General features: G+C 39.2%; 1 pseudogene; it reads right to left on the reverse strand.

Annotated features, from left to right (window-relative positions):
* Positions 1-1054: 1054 nt before the first annotated feature.
* Positions 1055-1737, reverse strand: LOC102875627 (annotated as a pseudogene).
* Positions 1738-5322: the final 3585 nt, after the last annotated feature.

The following is a 5322-nucleotide window of genomic DNA, read 5'->3' on the forward strand; positions in this document are numbered from 1 at the left end:
ATCTCTAGTACCACGACCCCTTCGAAACCCAGCCTGGACTTCTGGTAGTTCTCTGTTGATGTGCTGTTCCAGTCGTTTTTGGATAATCTTCAGTAGACTTGCTTGCATGTAAAATCAATGAGATTGTTCTGTCGTTTCCACATTCTGTTGGGTCACCTTTCTTTGTAATGGGAACAAATATAGATTTCTTCCTATCAGTTGGCCAAGTGCTTGTTCTCCAGATTTCTTGGCACAACTTGGTGAGCACATCCAGGGCAGCATCTGTTAGCTGAAATAACGTCAATTGGTATACCATCTATTCCTGGGGACTGATTTTTTGCTGTTTCTTTCAAAGCAGCTTGAACTTCTTCCTTCATCACCACAGGCTCTTGCTCATATGTTATTTCATTAAACTCTTCTGTGTCTGCCAGTTCGTTTTGATATAGTGACTCAGTATATTCTTTCCATCTTCTTTTAATATTTCCTGGACATAAGTATACACATCATTTGTATCCTGCTTCTGATTTGCCTCAGGTAGATTCCTAGTTGAATAGTTGAGGAAATCCTAAAGTGCCTTCCAGAGTGGTTATAATATTTTACTTTCCAGAGTGGTTGTACCATTTCACAATCCCACCAGCAGTGCAATCGCGTTCCAATCTATGCATCCTCTCCAACATTTATTGTTTGCTGTGTTAAATGTTGCTACTGCTGCTGGTGTGAGATGGTATCTCATAGTTGTTTTGATTTGCATCTGGCTTATTGCTAGAATTTTGAACATTACCTCATGTGTTCCTGGGCCATCCGAATGTCCTCCTTTGTGAAGTCTTTATATGTCTTTCTCCCATTTTGTGATTGAGTTATCAGTCTCTTTCTTGTGGAGGTCCTGTAGTATTCTAAAAACTTTAGTTATGAGACCTTTGTCAGAAATGCTGTTGCCAAATGTGTTTTCCTATTCTGTGGGCTTTCCTTTTACTCTGTTGGAGAAAATTTTTATGCACACAGTGATTTCATTTTAAGAAATTCCCTTTTATCTTTCTTCTTTTTGTATTAACAGTAAGATTTATTGAGCTGTGTCTTAATACATATGCTGGTGCTTGCCCATGGGGCTCTTTATGTAAAAAGCCAGAATTATACCAATTCTTCTTTAGCAGTGAAAGCAGAAAGTTGACAGCCAGATGGATGTTGTAAATGAGCTCATTATCTTTCATCTTTACATGGTCAACAGACACTGCCAGATACAGGACCTCTTTCATTTGGAATCTGATGGTGTACTTCACCTAATCTACTTTTGCCACCATATTTTTATTGTGAGTCAACAGAGAAGGGAACTTGCCAGCCTTATTCACGTCTGGACCTAGGATTATTGGAATCTGCTTGATCAGGGATTCAGAGGCCAGAAAGGCATCATGTCTCTCTCTCTCTCTCTCTCTCTTTTTTTAAATAAAATGCTTATTTTATAGTAGTTTACTTAAAAAGTTTCTATACATTGTTTTTCACACCAGATCCTTTCAGTTTCCTTTACCTATCCCTCCTTCCACACATCAAACAGCATCATACTTCTTGGCCAGCTTTTTGAGCAGTTTCTTATTCTTGTTGAGTTTGTTCAGCACTTTGAAGTCCATTTGGGGGATATTCATTCACAACCTTGGCTTCTTCACAGTGCTGCCGATCCCCAAGAATACACACCGGAGAACTTGGGTTGTGAGATGGACTTAAGCCTGATGGTCCCCGAGAAGCATTTGTCCTTCTGAGGGTCATAGTTCTTCAAACTGAAGTGCAGCTCCACTGTTTCCAAAAACTGTCTGCATTAGTTCTGGTTCCTGAGCAGGACTTCCTGTACCATCTCACACATGGTGTTGGGAGAGACTTTGCGCCTTAAGGTTCTCAATGTTTCATTAACTGGAAAAGAGGCCTTTCATATATTTTATCCTTTCCTGGTTGTTCATTCCTGACTATATTTGCAAACCTATTTATGTCATAGACCGAGGCTTCTAAATTTGTTTCCATTTTGTCTCTTAGGATCTTTATGGTTTTGGATTTTACCCTTAGGTTTCTAATCCACTTTGACTTTGTTATTGTATATGTTGTAAGATGTGGATCCTGTCTCAGTTTTCTGCAGGTAGATGTCCAGTTTTGCCAGCACCATTTATCAAAGAATCTGTTGTTTCTCCGTTTTATAGGTTTTACTACCTTGTCAAATATCAGGTGACCATAGGTTGATTGTTTGGTTTCTGGATTCATGATTCTATTCCATGGATCTGTGTATCTGTTCTTGTACTAAACACTGTATTGTTTTGATTACTATGGCTATGTAGTAGATTTTGAAATTAGGGAGTGAGATTCCCCGTACTTCACTTATGCTTTTCAGAAGAGCTTTGTTTTTTCTGGGTCTCTTTCCTTTTCAAATGTAACTGGAAATTGTCTTTTGTATTTCCTGGAAGAATGAATTTGTTATCTGTATTGAGATGGCGTTGAACTTGTAGATCACTTTTGGTAGGATTGTCGTTTTCACAGTATTCAGTCTTCCTATCCATGAACAGGAAATATTTTTCTTGAAAAAGAAAAGAACTTTGTTGAATTTTTTTTATGTATGTGTGTTTTAATATATTACTGTGGTTTGTTGGAAGCAGGAGTGGTGTCCACTTCTAAATAACATGCCACTGTAAACCCTGTGAACGTTGATAAATGTTGATAGTTGTAGAGAGGCTTCAGTACTTTCGTTCATAGGTTCATTATGAGTAGTGCTCCACTCGAAGGCAATCAGCAACAACAGTTGTGGTTTGAGTAAAAGTGTACAAAGCAAATCAGTTTGCCATTCAATAGTTTATATACATTTTGTATCATGAGATTATTTGGAATCCCCTTAATGTTTTCCCCCCCTTGCTCCTTAGAGGGAGGTTCATCTTCCAGTACTATATTGGATAGTATACTATTGGGTTCCATAGCAAATTTCTGAAAGTTGAATACCAGGCCTTTAGTCTGCCTTAGTATGGAAGTTCTGCTAAAACTTTTATACCCTGCATGACCATGCTGATAAATTGGAAGCCAATAAAAATACAAAGTGGCTACAACAATGAACTGAAACCCACTAAAGAATGACAATGACAGCTAGGACAGGACCTTAGTTTGTTCTTTTGTCACTGTGAGTGGGAGTTAAGTCAGTGGCAACTAAAAATTATATTTGGTGTTATTATTGCTCATAACAGATGCTATAAAAAACAGAACTCTAACTTTTAAAGCTTTAATCATCAAGAGAATGCCAAAAAGCTCTAAATAATTTTTTTAAAGCACTAAATAAACATTCTCCCTTTTCCCCTATTAAATATTTACCTCAGTGGTTCTCAGCCTTGACTGCATAGTGGAATGACCCGAAGATTTTACAAAATACTAATGTGTAGGTACTACCAGAGATTCTGATTTAATTGGCCCACAAATCTGTTTTCCGTATGTTTGCTATGAGTCTTAGGCAACTTGAAGACACAACAACAGTGGAAGCCATGTTCTTTTCAGTTGTTTCCAATGTGTCTGAAAGGTGGACAATAAATAAGGACAGAAAAATAATCTCTGCCTCAAGACTTTAGATGATAGTGTTGGGTTGTTCCTCTTCCGAAGCTGTGTATAAGTATTCAAAATGGTCTAGCATCTCACTTAAGGTACCTTACAATACAGCGACTGATAAAACTAGTCTGTCCTGAAACCCCAGTAATAAAATGATTTCCATTTGTACCAAGAAGGGTTGGAAAGCACCAAAATCTGCATGTGATGTGTGTCCATGCCAACTAAGAGCAGTTCATGCTGGAAGACCTGAAGTCATAAAAAAAATAAATCCCAAAACATGCCAACAGAGCTTATGGTGGTTCCAAGTGTGCTAAATGTGTCAGTGAGAGCTTGAAGTGTGTTTTCCTTATTGAGGAGCAGAAAATAGTTGTTAAAGTATGGATGATGTTTCTTTAATTTAAAAAAAAATCACATGCTTTGTTCTGTGTTAACAACAACAGCAGCAGCAGCAAAAATATATTGAAGACGAGTTCTAGACTATCACATATATTGCCAAAAGATAAACACGTTTGGTTGTAGGAAATGCAACCAGGGTGCTCTGTACAGGCAAGGACGGTGAAATTTTGTTTCACATACTTGGGGCTTATTGCCAGGAGAGGCCAGTGCTTGGAAAGAGACATCATGGTGGATGCTCAGTTTAAGACTCAACAAAATGTATTGACACAGTGATGTAACAGTGGTCTTGAGTATATCAGATGATGAAGATCTTGCAGGATAGGGTAAGGTTCTGATGTGTTGTTCCTAGGGTTGTTTTAAGTAGTAATGGACTCGATGGCACATAACAGTAACATGGAAGATGCATTAAGAACTTTCAAAATCCTCAGATGTTAGACCTAAATGTGTAGCTGCAGTTGAGAACCGGTGCTGTAATTCAATTATAGAATCAGGTATCTGTCAACATAAAAATATGGGCAGGGTGGGAGAGTGAAGGAATTAGGAAAGATCCGGTGTGAGAAACAATGTATTCGAACTCTGTAAATAAATGAGTATAAAAAATATTTTTAAAAAGGAGAAAAAAAAATATGTGCAGATGTTGGAACTGGTACCAACGTCACATCTTATATAATGAAAGAGTTTGGGGAAACCGCATGAGTTACTTAATAATATGGACAATTCTACAAAATATGATGGTAAGTGAAATAAGCCAAAAGAGTTTTGTATGATTGCATTACCATAACATTCGTTTTAAAAATCAGAGAACTGGTGTTCGAGTGTGATTGGGAAGCGGCAGGAAATAACTTCCTGGAAGGAAGAATAAACTTGAGAAGAACGGTTGAGACCTGTGCTAGTGTTTTCTCAAAATGTAAATTATACCTCAATAAAAAAAGCATGAACAAATGAAGCCTAATTAACAAATCTTGCTAAATGTGACCAGGTGGAGAAGGGGTGTATTTATTTTAGACGGCCCCCACTAGATTAAACAGAACAGCAAATATCGGGGCAAAACCAGTGAGCATGGGAGCCCACAGCAGGTGTAGACAAAGATTAAGAAATCTGAAAGAAAGCAAGCGAATCGCTCGCGAGCTGGAATCTGAGTACCACCTGACGTCACAGCTGCGGACCGGGTGTGCAATGACACGGTAAGTCCCGCCTCTTCCTCCGGCGGGCCTGTTCCCTCGTGACCCAGCGGAAGGGGCTTGAGGAGAACAGAATCACCGTGAGAAAGAAGTCGGAGGCCGCTTGGGTTCCTTGCGGATGCCCGGCGTGTAGGCGCCGCTTGCCGTCGGCTGGTTGCGGACAACGGTGAGGAAGACCACGGCTCGCCTTCGCTCGCCTGCCACCGCT

This window comes from Elephantulus edwardii, unplaced genomic scaffold (assembly GCF_000299155.1).
Source record: "Elephantulus edwardii isolate Elephantulus edwardi_28Jun2011 unplaced genomic scaffold, EleEdw1.0 scaffold00260, whole genome shotgun sequence".
NCBI classification, from domain to species: domain Eukaryota; kingdom Metazoa; phylum Chordata; class Mammalia; order Macroscelidea; family Macroscelididae; genus Elephantulus; species Elephantulus edwardii.